This window comes from Balaenoptera borealis (assembly GCF_965194805.1).
Source record: "Balaenoptera borealis genome assembly, chromosome: 3".
Lineage (NCBI taxonomy): Eukaryota > Metazoa > Chordata > Mammalia > Artiodactyla > Balaenopteridae > Balaenoptera > Balaenoptera borealis.
The window spans coordinates 145,362,102-145,380,433 of record NC_138866.1 but is presented as its reverse complement, the minus strand read 5'-3'; positions in this window follow the sequence as shown (position 1 = coordinate 145,380,433).

Sequence of the window (18,332 nt, the reverse complement as noted above, 5' to 3'; positions counted from 1 at the left end):
CACCCATAAATCCTGAGATTGGCTTCACAGTAAAGTGAGATCCTTCACAGAGGCATAGAATCGAAGGAGCTGGTTAGAAAAAATAAAAGAAAAAGAAAAAGAAAATCCCTGCATATCAGGTATTTTGCAACAATTTCTGCTTTACTCCTGTATTACTCTCCCGTTACAGGTCGCAGGACCCATTGGTACCATTGGGCTAGGAGCACTTTTTAAAGTGGATTAATATCTACCTGTACTTTATTTCTGCTATAAGAGAATGTTTAGTCTTTATGGGCCATATGTGTGAAAACAAATGAAAGCAGACAGTATCTTGAAGTAGCTATCTTTTATTTTTCATCTATTTTCCTATTTTGCATATATATTGACCCTTTGGAATCACCTAGAACAGGAGTTTATTAATTTTCTTTCATTCTGCACTCCTATTAGTTGAACATATACATATGTATTTACTTATAAAATATGCACATGCACTATGATCCATCCATATATATTCAAAGCTAATAAAGCATATTTTTTAAAGTTTTTTGAAAAAATGTATGGAAGTCAATATTTTCTCTCAGACCTAAATGAATCATCTTCACCCCACTTTGGAAACTATTGAGCAGGGGGCATCTGCATTGCTTCAAGAAGAATTAGGGTGGTTAAAATAGGAGCCGTAGAGAAAAAATAACTTAAACTTCCAGTACAAGATCTTGAGGATCAAAATGGAAGATCATGAGGGGTCTAGGCACCGGGGGCTCCATAATAATAGTGGAGAAGAATAGAACCAGGTGCAGACGATACTAACCTTCACGTTCTCCACCCACTCAGAGAACTGGAGAGGGGAGGGGCGAGGAGCTCGTGGAAAGAGTCCCGTGGCTCTTGGGAGCCACTGAGACATCAAGCCAGTCTCTCCTTCACTCCCCACCAATTGGATGGTCACTGTGGCACCTGGGCTGAGGGGCTGTGCTTCCAGTTGTTCCCTCCCCCTTGAGGGCTCTCCACAACAGCAACTGCAGGGGGCCACTGAGTGGTCCAGCTGATGGAGACCACCTCTGCTCCCAAGACTTTGCTGAGTCCGTCCAAACTGCCCCGTCTGGACTACTCCATCTTCAAGTGCCCAGGACATGTAGAATCACTCCCCTTTCACACTACCCAAGTGGAAGATGGTGCAGGATCCCTGACATTCATAAGATGATGGTGGCGGTGTGCAGGGGTAAGCCCAGCACCGCTCCTTGATGGCACTGGAAAGTGATGAAACACATCACTAAGACCCCACTAATTGGTATCCACTAATTTAGCATTGTTGGATTTCGGTTTTTCCTTGCAAATATTTTCTTTTCCAGTAGTGAACATGTATGCCACAAATCAGCACACAGAAGCTCAAATTCCAGACAAAACCTTAGCATGCAATTTCTGTGTAATGCTTAACATCTAGGAAAATCATGAAATATTCCATTTGCCAGTTTTCGTTAATGTATTTGGGGAAAAAAAACCGGCAGTAATTTTTTCATATCGTATAATTCGGGATTTTCCCCATTTCAGACAGTTCTTCCCCTAGGTATGCATAGACCTTCAAGTTGGATAAAGGGTTTGAATTCTTGCTGTACTACATAGACACAGTGTAGTCTCGGGCATACCACTTACCCTCTGAGAGATCAGTTTCCCAGTCTGTAAAATGGGGTTGGCAATACCACCTTTGCTGAACTGTTGTAAAATGTATATGTAATCAAAAGCACCTTGCCTCGGACCTAGCACACCGAGACCACTCAGTTTGTAGCTGTTCTTGTCATGGTAATTAGTATAAATGAATGAGATTTTCCTGTTTGCCCATTCATATATGTTTCCATGTATTCATATGTATATATGCATCTCTTTCCTGTATTCATATGTGTATGTTTCCATGAATTCAAGTAAGGTAGGACAAACTCTGTGTGTGTGAAGGGTGGTTAGTTTTTAAAGGGACAGACTCCCTTTACCACTGCGCATTCATTGGGGTTGGGTTATTCTAGGCCTTCAGTAGAACTTTGAGCAGGGCTAGTGATAGAGAGACAGAGCATTAAGGAGCTTCTGTGGATGTCTGCGACTGCTTCTCCCCCTGCAAGTGGGGACAAGACCCCTGCTGGGCTATCAAGGTAAAAGTGGATGATATTTTTAAATTGTTGTATTTTTTTATTGTGGTAAAATAAATACACATAACATTTGCTATTTTAACCATTTTAAAGTGTACAATACCAGGTATTAAGTACATTTACGATGTTGTGTAAACATCACTGCTATCTAATTCCAGAACTTTTTCATCATCCCAAGCAGAAGCCCCATATCCATTCAGCGGGAACTCCCTATTTCTGCCCCATTCCCCCTTCCTGACTACCGCTGATCTTTCTGTCTCCATAGATTTGCCTCTTCTGGACATTTCATATATTCATATATTTCATATTCATATTTCATATAAATAGGATCATACAGTATGTGGCCCTTTGTGACTAGCTTCTTTCGTTTAGCGTAAGGTTGTCAAGGTTCATCCGTTCCGTAGCACGTGTCAGTACTTCATTCTTTTTTATGGCTAATGATATCCCATTGTGTGGATATACTGCCTTTTGTTCATCCTGTATTTGTTGTTTAATCCCATCAGCCCACATGGCATCCTGATGTGGTAGACTTGAGTCACGCAGGCCTCGGTTCAGTGACACGGTCTCAGGCACTCATGTGTTCTGACACTTTTGGTATGTGCCCACTTGTGAAATGAGGGTAATGATGATTGTCAGGGTTATTGGGGCAATTGAATGAGATGAGCATATGCATATGAGCGTACCTGGCACGTGGGCGGTATCTTAATCCATTTTTGCTTTTTGTTTTCCTCCAATTTCTTTAGCTTCATAAATGTTCTTGATAAAACAACCGTCATGGAAACTGAAGGCTCCCAGTGGGGTGCACACCAGGCAGGCTAAGCCTCGGTTCTGGACCTTACTCTGGCCCCTGGGGCAGGGCTGGAGCCCCTGCTGAGCCGCTGGAAGCTACCCCCTTCACCATCAGTCTAAGTCGTGCTTGTTCTTCCTCTCCATCCCGCTCCTAGAAGCTTCCTCAAACTCTCATCAAACATCAAGTAGCAACACCTACAGGCTAATATAGGGTGAGGGGAGCAGCCTCAGCCCCGGAATGTCAGATGAGCCCACAGAGCTCCCGGGAGAGTCAGGAGTGTCAGTGTGTTAACATATGTAAAGTAGCTCGCACTTAGCAAGCCACAGGAAGGTTATTCCCTTTCCTTGAAAACAGTGACTAGGTCTTATTCATCTGTGGACTGAGGTCTACCTGGTTTGTTCTGATGGGGGGCTGGAGCTTGAGCCAGTGGGGTCTGCAGATTCACCTCAATTCCCCAAATTGCTGCTAATTAAGTTACGAAAAAAGTTTCCATTTTCTGAGCTCCTTCGGAATTGCAGATAAGGAATTGTGAGCCTGTTGTATCTGCCAGGGAAATACCAAGCTCTGTCCACAGAGCCAGCCGGAAAGAGCTACTTGCCCCATGATGCCTGTCCCCCTTGGGAGATGCATACAGGTGAGTAAACCTAATAAAGCAATGGCCTTGGGAACGAGGGAGGGTGAGGCAGCTCCAGGAAGGCCCAGGCTCCCACAGCAGGCAGTGCTTAATGAGGCCCTTTGGCACAAGGCCAGTGACTCTTGACCAGTTCCCTGGGGGCTGGATTTGCTGAATCTTGTGAAAAGAGGCATCGCTCTGCTGGAAAGTCAAGGGAGATGAGCGCACATGGACGGGCAGTGAGTCACCAGAGCCCTGAGCTCTCCAAGCCAGGCCGGTGCTGCCAGCGGGGTGTTGGCCACACTCCAAGGCCTCTGGCTGCTTGCTGTGTAGCCATCGCCTTGACGGCCCAAATGGGCATCCACAGGGCCTCCTTGTTTTGCTTTAAAGAAGGCCCCAGACAGTGAGCTTGGTATTTCCCTGGCAAATACAACAGGCTCACAATTCCTTATCTGCAATTCCGAAAGAGCTCAGAAAATGGAAACTTTTTTCCTACCTTAATTAGCAGCAAAACCTGACCTGATCTGAACTCACTTTGCTGCAAAAATGTGACCTTATCTGACGCGAGGTTATCCATGTAGTGTGAATATTTATGTGTTTGATTACAGGTGCTACCTTTGGCCCTGCTGAGGGTGCTGGAGGACATAGAGTATATGCACGGATTCTTTTTCTCAAGACAGCAAACATCTGCACCCTGAAATGCAGCCGGCCCTGAGGATTCCAGAAGAGGCACTGGCCACCAGGACTTATGACATTCCGTAATTTTCCAGCACCGGGGGAATGGCATGTTCATCTTCTAGAGTCTGCTTTAGTGGGTGCCTTCTGGATGCAAGGACCAGAAATCTCAGAAAAGGGAGTTAGTAAAGCTACGTGGTTTTCTCCCTGGGAACTAGAGGAAGAAATGAAGGCTCATCATAGATGGAAACAGCTTTAGGCCTCTCTCTCTCTTCCTCTCTCTCTCTCTTTCCCACTTTCTCCTCTCATGGGGCTGCGGCATGGTGCTTCTTCTCTTTCCTTCCTTCCCCCCTTCCCCCACCCCTCTCTTGTCCTCTCTCCCCCTCTTCCCTTCCCTGCCTTCCTCTCCCCTCTTTTTTTCTTCCTTCTTTTCTCCCCGACGCTGGCTCCTCTCTGGGCATCTGCTCCTTTCACTCTCCCTCGCTTCCTCTGCTTCCTCATCATCGCCGGGGCCTCATGAGTTTGGCTTGCACAAAGCTCATCGATCATCTGACTATATTTCCACACTTCATTCCATCCTGCTTTCTGCTGTGATGTGCTCCATCTTTCTGTGTGTCCCAGTTGGACAAAAAGAATTCTAGGGCTTCCCTGGTGGCGCAGTGGTTGAGAATCCGCCTGCCGATGCAGGGGACACGGGTTCGAGCCCTGGTCTGGGAAGATCCCACATGCCGCAGAGCAGCTGGGCCCGTGAGTCACAATTACTGAGCCTGCGCGTCTGGAGCCTGTGCTCCGCAATAAGAGAGGCCGCGATAGTGAGAGGCCCGCGCACCGCGATGAAGAGTGGCCCCCACTTGCCGCAACTAGAGAAAGCCCTCGCACAGAAACGAAGACCCAACACAGCCATAAATAAATAAATAAATACTAACACGTCATAAGCTTGTTTAAAGGATTAAATGAGTACCTGTACATTGATTAGAACAGCACCTGGCACCAAGTAAGCCCTCCATAAACATCGGCCATTATCATCATCATTGTTAAAAAAAAAAAAAAAAAAAAAAATTCTAATTGTCTCAGCTTATTTTTTTCATTCATGCCAGGTGTATGGAAGGACCACCCTTGTTAGGTGCTCTCCCTGGAGCAATCTGCTGTGTTAGGGGAAGGGATCGTGTGATACAAAATATGGCTGCCTAACCTGACCCTCGAGTGGGTGCAGGCGTTCATTTCACTTAGATGAGACTATGGCTGGTCAGGCTCCAAAAGTCCACTACATGGTCCAGACTCCAGCATTGCTGGTGGATACCAAATAGGACCAGAGACTGAATAATATCTTAGCAATTTTTAGTACCCTTAGTTGGCTCCTTCCCTTTTTGCCATCCCTATCCCTGCAGATACACAAATACTCTGTTCTTTCACGTTGCCCTGACTTGACAGGGCTCCTCTTTTTCGCTGGTGCAGAGTCACATGCCACCAAGACTCACCATTGCAGACATTCCCCATCCCTGGGTCAGTGCTTGTCAATTCTATCCAACCCTAATGTACTGGTACTTCCCATGGCAAAAGACATTGAAACCAGAGCAAACTCAAAATAGGGCTTCTCTATGGTAGGTGTCTGATACACATTAGTTACAGTCATTTGGATGAATACACCAAGGAGTCAAAGAATCAATGAATAATGATGCCTCTGTGAGCACATCTATTGTGTTGCAGCACAGTAAAGTGGGGAGAATGGGTTTTGCTGATGGAGTAGACATCAACGGAGTCCTTTAATAGCACATCCAGGGGTGGCTCCTTCTGCATCAATGTGGAAAGTCAAAGCCAAGGAGACTGGGATTGCTGGAGTCCTAGGCAGTCTGATCCTAGAGTCCCATGCAGCCCCCCGCCCCTTCCCTGCCTCCTTCAGTGCTGGCAGACATGGGAGACCGTGGGCTGGCAGGGCTTGGACAGAGGAAGGTCAGAGGCCAGGCATCTTGGGGTCCAGCTGGGCAGGACCCCACACTCAGCTATGCCATTGTCAGAAGCAGAGAGACTCCTCAATGGAAGGGGAAGCCTTGCCGCGTCAGCAGGAGCTGTTTAAATAGCTTTTCTTGCTGGCAGGGTGCTAATGAAGTACTGACATGGGGGGTGGTGGTGGGGCGGGGAGGGAGGCAGCAGGGGCTTTCTGGGAGAAAGAGCAGATCTGAGCTGGCTTCAAAGGCGCTGAGTTAGGAGCCAGAGAAGGCGGCCCTGCCCACCTGCCCTGTGTCAATTGGGGCCCTTCTTAGAGAACAGAAGAGGACCGCTCGGGGGTTCTGAGCATAAATCCTCTTTGTCTCACGACTTTCAAGTCGTCCTCCTCCTCATTCTTTAGAAGCCAAAGTGCTAACTATTGTTCTGGGCCAAATCTCATGTTAGACCACCTGGACACCTGGAGTGTCCTCACTCCTGGGCTTGTCTCCCATCATACAGAGGGGCTCTGGGACTTATTTCCTCTCAGAGGGACTCCATTCCCTGGAGGCCCACTCTCTCCTTGCCAGGGGAGTCTGTAAAGGGCATACAGTTCTATCACTCTTTCCAGCTGGATTAAAAAAATTTTTTTTAATTATTTAAAAATTTCTCTTCTAGAAAGCTAGCAAGGTACCTTTGTTTATGTCTTTCCATTTTTTTTTAAATTAATTAATTAATTTATATTTTTGGCTGTGTTGGGTCTTCGTTTCTGTGCGAGGGCTTTCTCTAGTTGTGGCGAGCAGGGGCCACTCTTCATCGCGGTGCGCGGGCCTCTCATTATCACGGCCTCTCCCGTTGCAGAGCACAGGCTCCAGACGCGCAGGCTCAGTAATTGTGGCTCACGGGCCTAGTTGCTCCGCGGCATGTGGGATATTCCCAGACCAGGGCTCGAACCCATGTCCCCTGCATTGGCAGGCAGATTCTCAACCATTGCGCCACCAGGGAAGCCCATGTTTCTCCATTTTAAGGACAAAAAGAGTTGGCATCTATGAAATCAAACCATATGAAAGTCCCATATTTTGTAGGTCGGAAACAATTTTATGTAGGCAATGTCACGTTATTCAAACTATAACTTTTGCCTGGAGTTGGGCATCATGCAGGTTGGAAGTCAAAATGCTGGGTGTTCTCAGGATGGTGTGTGTGCGCACCAGGGTACAGGCTGGGGTGGCCTGGACTTGGAAGCTGAGAAAAAGCATAATGATGATGATGCTACAGAACTCATGATCACATGTATTGAGCCCTTATCACATTCCATAATAAGAGATTTCTTTGTAATAACTCATTTAATTCTCACAACATGCCCATGAGGTAACTATTGGGCAGGTGAGGGACTTAAGTCCCAAGGAAATTAAGTAACATGCCCAAGATCACCCATGAAGATACCAGAATATGGTCCAGGCAGAAGCACCCCAGAAGCTTAGCTGTCTCCCCAGCTGTGAGGGAAAAGGAGGAACTGCAAATATGAGCGGTATTCTGGAAGCCTCCCACCTTCTCACTGGCTGTAGGAAGTCCAGGTAGGGTGTGCTATGGAAAGAACAGCCCTTTAGATGTTAGAAAAACTTGGGTGTATTGGGTGTGGATACCAGCTGTACTTTTACCCAATCAAAAGACATTGGGCTGGAGAAACCCTTCCACCTATTTCTTCAATAGCCCAGAGACTTACCTTGACCCTACGTATTAGTTGCCTAGGGCTGCTTTAACAAATTACCATGAGCTTCATGCCTTAAGACAACAGAAATTTACTCCTTCCCAGTTCTGGAGGCTGAAAATTCAAAATCAAGTTGGCCGCAGGGCAGTGCTCCCTCTGAAAGGTCTAGCGAAGAACCCTTCCTTGCCTCTTCCTTGGCATTTCTTGGCTTCTGCCTGAGTCTTCACATGGCCACTTGCCCTCTGTGCATGTGTCTTTGTTCAGATTTCCTTCTTCTTATAAGGACACTGGTCATTAGGTGATGTCCCATCTCAATCCAGTGTGACCTAATTTTAACTTGATTCTATCTCTAAAGAGCCTATTTCCAAATAACACCACATTCTCAGGTTTTAGGTGGATATGAGTTTTGGGGGACACTATTCAATCCAGCACACCCTGCTTGGCCATCAGCTGTAGCTTAACACTGATTCATTCATTCATTCAGTCAGTCATTCACAAACATTTACTGAGCACCTAGTGTCAGACACAATGTTAGATACCGGGGAAACATGTTGAATAAGTCAAGGTCATTCTGCATAAGGAGCTCAACCAACTAGTTGAAGAGACAGATGTGCCCACAAGAAAGCTCAGTAGAGGGTTACGGAACCCATGATCGGACCCTTGTTCATAAGTCTTGGGGGAAAGGTCAAGCTGGCTGTGAAAGGGCATTGGTCAGGAAAGGTTTCACAGGTGAGGTGGTGCTTGTGCTGAGACTTTTCTGAAGTCAGTCTTTCCTGAAAGGGGTTTGCAGAATGGACAAAGTGGGAAGGTGCTCTGGGTGGTGGGCATGGTATGTGCAAAGGCTGGGGCACCTTGAAACTGCCCCTTGGGTTTGGGGTTCTGCAGATGTTTCAGCACTGATCCCAGAGCAGGGGTACAGAACCCACTCACACGGAGAAAGGACCTTGCCAGGGGAGGCAGTGACTGACCCTGAAGGCCAGCAGTGGGTCACATCGTGATGCCAACAAGTCTCAACTGGGGACAGGGCAGCAGGTGGTCTAGGAACACCCTGTCCCTAAACAGCGCTGGTTACTTTTAGCATCTCTTGCCTGGCCAGTTTGCCTTGAGAAATAAAAGAAAGGACAAGAGGAAAAGAAGCAGGGAGCCTCTGTAGCCATTTGATCATCACGAGAATCCCATTTTACAGGTGGGGACATCGAGGGACAGAGCTGTTAAATGATTTACCCTAAATGACAAAGCAAATAAACGGCAACGTTTCATACCTTGATTACCGGGATTGACTCAGTGTATTGTTCCAGTGTACCCCACTGCCTCCCAAGGAAGGCAGAAAAAAAAATCCACAGTTACCAACAAGCCAATTAAAAGGCAATTCTTTTTATTACATAACAGGTCTTAGGCTTACCGAGGGATTTGGCACCATCACAAAATTATGTTTAAATAGCAACCATCTAATAACAGCCCTCACCCCGCAGCTTCCCTCCCTGGGTATTTAAATGTGCCCTGATAGATCACAAACTGTTTATTTTAGGGAGAGAGAAGAGGAAACCAAAAGGCCAAAGTGTTAAAAGCTACCACCTATTAAAGATCAATCAGAAATGAAGAGGCATTCATTAATGCTTCCTGGGAATTATAAGTCAATGAAAATGCGATTTCATTAAAAAGTCCTATTGTATTAACTGCAGATGCCTCCTCCAGCAAAAGCTGCCACCCTGGCTACCACTCAGTGGAAATTTTTAAAAAGGAGATTTGGACCCAGAGCACTTATGAATCAAGTTTTCACCAGATGTACAATTTTTTCAGAAGCACACCTCTCCTTGTAAAGCAAGATGGACTGTCCCAGCGATTGAAACAGCAATAAACTCTCTGTAAGAATCTGGCAGCTGAAGACACGTGGTTGTGTTGGCAGAAAGAGCTTTGGCTGGAATTGCTGACATGTTGGGGTTACCCCCAGCGTGGTAGAGCCCCTAAAGACCCCAAATGTCACTCAAGTCCCTTGGAATATGCAACCAAATTAAGAGCGCTGCGTGTATTGTGGCAGCCCCCAGGTTATTCCAGAGTAAACAGGGATCTTTGTTTCCAAAATGGAATGAAGAATAGAGGAAACTGTTCTAATGTGAATCAGGCATAAAAAGTCACGAGCTCAAGTCCTAGCTCTGTACTAACTATCTGGGTGGAACTGGGCGGCACTGGGCAAGTTCTTATGTCTCTCTTGAGCTTTATTTCCTCACCTGTTAAATGAGCAGGGAGAATTAGATGCTTCGGTTCTGCACTTCCGGCTCTGCCATTTTAGGATCTCTGACCAGGCAGGTGTGATGTCAGAGGCCTCCACGTGGAGGACCTGGCCCGGGACTGAAGCCTGATCTATCAAGGTAGGACTGCTATTGAGGCCGTGGGCCAGGATGGGGGACACGAGCTACTGCAGCTTTTACAACTTCAGGACCGGGAGGAAGTGATCGATACAAGTCAGATGGAAAGGACACAAGCAGCGGGGGAAATGTTATTGGCAAAGGGAGACACTTAAACCCGTGAAACTGAAACCATAAGGCAAGGACGGTGAGGCCTTGATGCACGGCCATAGCGTCCGCGGTGTGCCCTTGAGCTGAGCTTCAGCAAAAGAGGGAAACGAGCCTCTGGAGGTGCGGTGGGTGTTAAATCCTCTCCTCGTTCAATTGGCAGCCTGTGTTCCCCTTAAAACCTCCCTGCTCTCCGACCCATGGCTCCCTGCCTTCCCCCTCCTCTCTCTCTCTCTCTCTCTCTCACACACACACACACACCCTCAATAGGAATATTATAGAATATATTACTTTCTGTCTTAAACAGAAGACATTGTCATTACTGGAAACTCTGCTTCCCTGGGATTCTCAGCGATGCAGGGATGGAAGGAGAAAGCTTGCTTTTAATGAACCGCCCGCCACAAGCCAATTCCAGAGTCAAGAAGAACTGACTCAGACCCTCTTCGAAGGGCACCCCGTAGGATAAATGAAGAGGCTGATGTACATGTATGACCGCTGTCAGATCCAATGCCAACGGTCACGGTGTTGACAGCCATCATCTGCAGAGGGCTGCTCTGTGCCACACCCTGCGCTGGGTGGTTTCCATCGGTCGACGCGGATGGGAGAGCTATGCTACAGGCAGCCTGGGTCTGCTGCTCACAGCTGCACAAGAATTCTGTTGAAGAGGAGAAGGGCTTTCTTTTTTAGGAAAACAATTTGATGGGGCTGCTGATCATGAAATATGGGCTTGTCTGGGTAAGAGTGGGCAGAGAGTAAGGAAGGGTGAAATGACTCTACTGAAGAAAGCAACAGGCTGGAGCAGAGAAAGATGGAGGGTGTGGCTTACACGGGAGGAGGGATGGCGAAGAGGTCAGAAGAAGCATCCAGGGGCTCAGGGGGAAGAGCCCTACTACTTAATAGTAGAAGATACTAGCATTAAGTATCAACCTGTGTTAGTTTTCCCTTATGCCACAGTCTCAGCCCTCCACCGTTGCCTCCAAAGAAATGGTTTTCAAGGGGGAGGCGATTTTGTCCCCCACGCATTTGGCAATGTCATCTGGAGACATCTGGGGTTGCCGTGACTGAGTGGGGGAGCGCTACTGGCATCTAGTGAGTCATGACCCAAAGATGCAACTAAACGTCCTCCATGGCACAGGTCTGCCTCACAACAAAGGGCTATTCAGTCCCAAATGTCACCAGTGCTAAGGATGAGAAGCTCTGCTCCAAACTCTTAGTCGACTCTGCGGCACACCCAGCCTTGAATTAGCCGAGCTGCGGGAATGAAGGAAAAGGGGGCTGTTTCAGGCTGAGGTGGAGCTGGGTAGTGACAGGACAGCAGCCAGCAGGATGACTGGGAATTCACCCACAGGGAGGACACAGAAGGAGCAGAAATAAGAATATGGTGCAGGAAGTGACAGCAAAATCTAAGTGTCCACCGCCCCCCAGTTCCCAGGATCCTTAAAGCTCTGGAGGTAGCCCCGACTTCCCTCTCCCTGTAGCGGGGGTGAGCTTTGACTCTTTTTTCTGTGTTAATGGGAAGGGTGACTCCTGCCTGCTACAGGACTTGAGGACACTTGGTTAAACACACATTGTCTCTTTACCTTCACAAAAATCCTGTGGGTAGATCTATTGGCCCCATTTTATACTGGAGAAAAACTGAGACTTAGTGTAGTTAAGTAGATTTGTGATCACTTGACTTGTCTGAGTCATAGCTGGGAATTGATCCAGGTTAAGTGGACTCTGGACCCGAGCTGTCCACTATTCCACACGGCCCCCAAGGCGCTGGGGGAGGCGTACCTGGGGCCACACATGGGGCCTGAGCCGTGTTCCGGATGTGAGAGCACACTGGTTGGCTGTGAGTTTCCAAACTACTCTCATGTACGGCAGATGATTTGTCAAGATTTTTAGGAATATTTCCTAAGTGGGATTATTTAAGTTTCAGGTGTTATGAAACCACCTGATTGATTTTACTCTGATATTTATGTGAGGCTATTATTTCCAAATCTAGTTCCTTTCTTTCCTTCTATCTCTAAATGAAATTCTCACCTTCATGTAGTTGCGGGGCAGGACATTTATTCCCAGGAAACGAAGGCTCCTGCCAGGGAATGGCTAGGAAGGCCATTTCTCAATGGGGGAAGATGCTGCATGTGCGGACTGGGGTCAGGGTTGAGGTTATCAGCCAAGGTGGGGTGCAGCCCTTGCTCTCTACCTTGCAGATTGGGCTCGGAGTTCTTTTAAGAATCTGCAAAGCCAGCCATTTAGAATTCTCAGACTTGGTTATCGTCCCAGAGTCTAATTTGATATCAGAGTTAATCAGAAAAAAATGCTCCACTAACTAAAATCAACTCTGCTCTCTCTTTCCTAGGACAGACACAGCTATCAATCTCTCCAGGACTGGTGATGGTTTCCATATAGGGTTCAGTGACATTTCAGGCACTACCCTGGTCGTATACTTCTACCAAATGCTTGTAGGTCAGTAGCAATCACCCCTGATCTGCTATCATAATAATTTAATTATTTAATTCACTGACTAAAAAGATAAACAATGCCAATGCACCCAGTAGTGTTTTTAAGTGAACTTGTGTTTTACCGATCACGACATCAACTCCAACCATTTGGAAAACTGTAGCATAGGTATATATACATTTGGATTTTCAGCTCTCTGGCAGTAAGTCTTTGCCATGGCCTTCTCCCCTCACTGTTCACCCTCGGGCTTCACAGCTTGCAGATTGGGAAGACCATGTGAGTTTTCAACTTGGAAACTCTGCATCTCTGCCCTTCCCCAGGCAGAACCTGGGTTGCAGGACATAAAAGTCGAATAGTTTGCTGGTTTGTGTTGTTTATGCTTTGTAACACCAGTGATATATGATTGTCTTCAAACTTTGATTCTTCTTAATTCTTCTTGGTCTGGGTTAAAGAAAAAAAATAACATGGAAAGGAAAGAGAGCATCTATAGTCAAGTGTTGTACGTATTAATTCAGGTGGGTTCCTCCTCAACCCTTCCCTTCTTCATTTCCCATCTCCCTATACCACAGCGTAGGGTTTCTCGCCCTGAACACTCTTGTCATTTTAGCTTATATAATTCTATATCGTGGGGGCCTGGCCTGTGTGGTGAAGGCTGTTTAGTAGCACCCCTGCTCTTTCCCACTAGATGCCAGGAGCACCTTCCCAGCAGTGATAACCAAAAATGTTTCCAGACATTGGCAAATGTCCCCTAGGAAGCAGAATCTCCCCACAGTTAAGAACCACTACCATACTGGATGGGCCTTCTGTAATCACTTGCCTTATATATGTCATGAAAAGCAAGCCCTTTAAATAAGTGTTTGAAATTTCCAGAGTTTGCCCATTTAAAGGCAAAGCTTTATGGTATTTTAGAGCATTGGGCTTGGAGCAAACCCTGGGCTTGAACCTGGATTCTGCCACACCTTAGTTAGGTAAGTTAAATTCTCTGAATTTTAATTACCTTATAGTAAGATGTGGATGATACTCGTCTTGCAGAGCTGAATTTGTAACTGGATTTATGCCACTGGATATGGTGCATGCCACCATCTTTGTCTCCAATAATGTACTAGATGCAGCTTGTTTAACTAGTGTATGTTTCTAGGAATTTGCTAAAATAATTGAGAGGAGTTGAGTTCTAAAGACTATTATTTCGAAGTGAATATGAAAACTCCTCCCTCTCATAGATGGGAGGAAACTCAGAGAAAATTTAGTTGATTAAGTCAGTTCAAGTTAGACTACGTGCTTGGGGAAATTCTTTGCATGAATGGCTGACTGACTTGGGGATAATATCCAGCCTTGCAAATAACCATGACCTTGACCTGCATCTCACTGTATATTCAAACCATGGAACTGTGGGCAGTATGAGAGGGGAATGCTTTGCGGAGTGATTCACTTCACTCGTAAGAAGCTCCCGGAATATGCCCATTACAGCTAGATAGCTCCTGTTTCAGCTCTTACTCCAGGCCTTCAACGTACAAGATGCATCTTGTATTTTCTGGGGTTTGGAGGTTTCAGTTCTGCCCTGTAACCGGAGGAGGCCATGTCTCTTGGGTTGGCTTCCTGGGCACAAACCTGGCCTATTTTTGGCCTGAGGTGGCCCTCAATACTACAACTGTGAATTACTTGGTGCTGCTTTCAACAGTGAGACTGCCTGAGTCTCTAGTCTGCAGCTGATGGACAGAGATATGGTGTGGCTGCAAAATAGTCAGAGAATACACGAAGAGGATGAAATGGAAGGAACATGGATTTTGCAGACCAGCAGAAGTAACTCTGATATTGACCCCACTGCTTACCAGCTGGGGACCACGAGGCACTAACCCACTCTGAGCTTTGGTTCCCTATGTGTGAAGCTGACATTTAGGGTGTGTTTTGATGCTGGGAGTTCCTGTAGGCATAGCATGTGACTCAGCATGTGCCTACAGATAGTAGGCACTCACAGTAAGTAGAATTTCCTAATACTGTTATTACCATATCCAGGGATTGTGTTCGAAACAAGAAAATGGCATGAAGCTTGCTCAAAAACTCTTTTCGTGATATGTTTATGTCTTAATATGAAAGACTTTTAGCAAACACATCTAGAGGAATATGTAGCTGTACATTGACTGGGCCACCTTTAACCAAATGAGCAAATTGCCCAACATGGAGCTGAGCAGGAAAATCTGGGACATGGTGGACTCCTACGCGACACCAACGCAAGATTGAGTTAGCCTTTGAAGTCAACTTTGTGGTGACCTAAATCATGTTAGCTCTCAACTTCTGTCTCAGTGCAGCATTTCCCTTCTTCCTTACATTTCTACCTGCAGCCCTCGTGTCAGCGTCTTCAGATCCCCTACTGCAGAGAAGCCTTCTACAGAGACTTTTATCTCCCAGAAGTGGATTGTTCAGTCTGGAAGCATTAATAGAGGGATTGCAGGTAAACTCCGGCTTTACGTGTACATCTGATATTTTTTTAATGACTGCAGGTTATTACTTCTGAAAATTGTAATTGGCTGGTTCTGTCAAAGCACACAATACTGCAGGCTCTAGCTTCTCCCTTATTGTTGACAAAAAGGCATTTGTCAAATTCCAGATATGTTTGTTTCTCAGCTTTTCCACTACTATCCCTCTTATGAATTTGAAGGCATAAATGAATGCTTAAACATTTGAGGAAACCGTTGTATTCTAACTCATTTTACAAAGGAAAAGGGCCCTGGAAAGGAAGAGACCTTTTTGTCTGACTTTATAGCAGATTTTGGAAGGCAGCTGAGCCCTACTTCTTCTTTTGTAGGGAGAGCCCTGGTGGGGCTGGTACAGCCAGGGCTCCTACAGGGTTCAAGCTTAAGAAGTTTTTGCAGTTGGGAGTCTCCTTCTTCTTCACCTCCTCCTCCCCTTCTCCTTTCCCCTCCCCTCCCCCAATCTCCTCCTCCTCCTCCTTCTATTTCTGTTTGTAGCATTTGATTATGAAAGATTTCAAACATACAGCAAAGCTTAAAGAATTTTGCAGTGAATACCCATATATCTACCATCCAGCTTCTACCATTAACATTTTTACCACATTTACTTTATCAGATACCAACTTATATTTATTTTATCAGATATCTATCAACTTATCCATTCTTCCATTGATTTATCTACTTTTTGATGCATTTCAAAGTAAATTGCAGTATCAGTGTACACACCCCTAAGTATTTCAGCATTCATGTCATCAGCTATAGTTCAATATTTGTTTATAGGACTTTCTTCTTTGAAATAGAACTAACATACAATGAAATGTGCAACTGTTGAGTGTACATGAGTTTTGACAAATGGTTATCCTTGTGTAGCTCAAATTCCTATAAAGATTCTGAACATAACATCATCTCAGAAAGTTCCCTTGTCAAGTCAGTCTTTGCTCCTACCCTCCAGAGGCAACAACTCTTTCTAGTCATTTTCTACTGTGGATTGATTTTGTCTCTTCTTGGACTTCATATACGTGGAATCTCACAGTACGCACTCTTTTGTATAAGACTTCTGTCATTCAGAATAACATCTTTGAGATCCACCCATGCTGTTGGGGGCGTACATAATCCATTCCTTTTTTTTGATGAGTATAACTCCATTGCATGACTGTAACCTATGTATTATTCACTCTCTTATTGATGAACACTTGGACTGCTTCCAGTTTGGAATTATTATGAATAAAGCTACTATGAATGTTATTGTACAAGTCTTATTGTGTACAAATATTTCCATATCTCTTGTGTAAATAATGGAATTACTGGGTGGTAGAGTACATATATGTTTACAGGAAACCGATAGACCTTTTTCCAAAGTGATTGTACCGTTTTATATTCCTGCTAACATTGTATGAGAATTCTAGTTGTTCCACAATCTTGCCAAAATATGGCGTTACCAGTCATTTAAAATGTAACCATTTGGGCAAGTATGTAGAGATATCTAATTGTGGTTTTAATTTGCATTTTTCTGATGCCGAAGGATGCTAAGTGCTTTTTCATCTGCTTTTTGGTCATACAGAGGTCTTATTTTGTAAAGTATCTATTCAAATCTTTTGTCGATTAGTAAATGAATTGTTTGCTTTTTTGTTATTGGTTGTAGAGGTTCTTTATATTCAGGTACCAGCAGTCTTTTGTCAGATACACAATTTAGAAATGTTTTCTCTCAATCTGTAGCTTGCTTAAGCATTTCCTCAATGATATCTTATGATAAGCAGAAGTTTTTAGCTTTGATGAAATATAATTTATTATTTTTTCTTTTGTGCCAATCTTTTTCTGTAAACTAAGAAACTTTTGCCTACTCCGAAATCTATTCTTCTATATCTTCCTCTAAAACCTTTACGTTTTATCTTTTACACTTGGGTGTGTGATCAGTTTTGAACTGATTTTTATGTTTGGTGTGAGGCAGTGGTTGAAATCCATGTTTTTCCAGATGGATATCTAGTTATTCTGGAACCATTTGTTAAAAAGACCTATCTATCTCTATTGAATTTCTTTGTCACCTTTGTTAAAAACTAAATACTTGTAAAATGTGGGTCTATTTCTGGGCTCTCAATTCTGGGCTCTCCACTGGTGAGGCATGAGTTGAAATTTCTTTTTGTTTTTTTTTTGTTTTGTTTTTTTGTGTATACACCTCCAAATATTACAGTACCATTTGTTGAAAAGACTATTCTTTTTCCATCAAATTGCCTTTGTACATTTGTCAAGTCATTTGACCATTTATGGGTGGGTCTGTTTCTTGATGTTCTGTTCTAATCATTGATGTAATGTGCATCCTTTCACCAATACCACACTATCCTTATTACTGAAGCTTTACAGTATGTCTTGATATCAGGTAGTATGCATTTTTTTTTTCAAAATTGCTTTGGATAGTCTAGGTCTTTTGCAATTCTATTTAAATTGGAGTCAGCATGCCAATTTCTGAGAAAAAAGAAGCCTGCTGGAATTTTGACTGGGAATTAATATTTATAGATCAATTTAGGGGGAACTGACATCTTAATAATGTTGAGTCTTCTAATATATGAACATGGTATACCTCTTCATTTATGTGTCTTCTTTCATTTTTCTTAGATTTTTTTTTCTAGTTTTTAATGTACAAGTCTTGCACATCTTTTAAAAAATTTTATTGCTAAGTATTTTGCTTGTCTTAATTCTTTTGCAGTTGGAATTTTGTTATTTTGATGTTTGCAGCTAGAATACAAAAATACACCGAACTTTGCATGTTATATTTTATTTTGCTATCTGTATACATTTATTTATTAGTTTTACTAATTTTTTTAAAATTAATTTATTAATTAATTTATTTATTTTTGGCTGTGTTGGGTCTTTGTTTCTGTGCGAGGGCTTTCTCCAGTTGCGGTGAGCGGGGGCCACTCTTCATCGCGGTGCACAGGCCTCTCACTGTCGTGGCCTCTCCCATTGTGGAGCACAGGCTCCAGACATGCAGGCTCAGTAGTTGTGGCTCACGGGCTTAGTTGCTCCGCGGCATGTGGGATCTTCCCAGACCAGGGCTCGAACCCGTGTCCCCTGCACTGGCAGGCAGATTC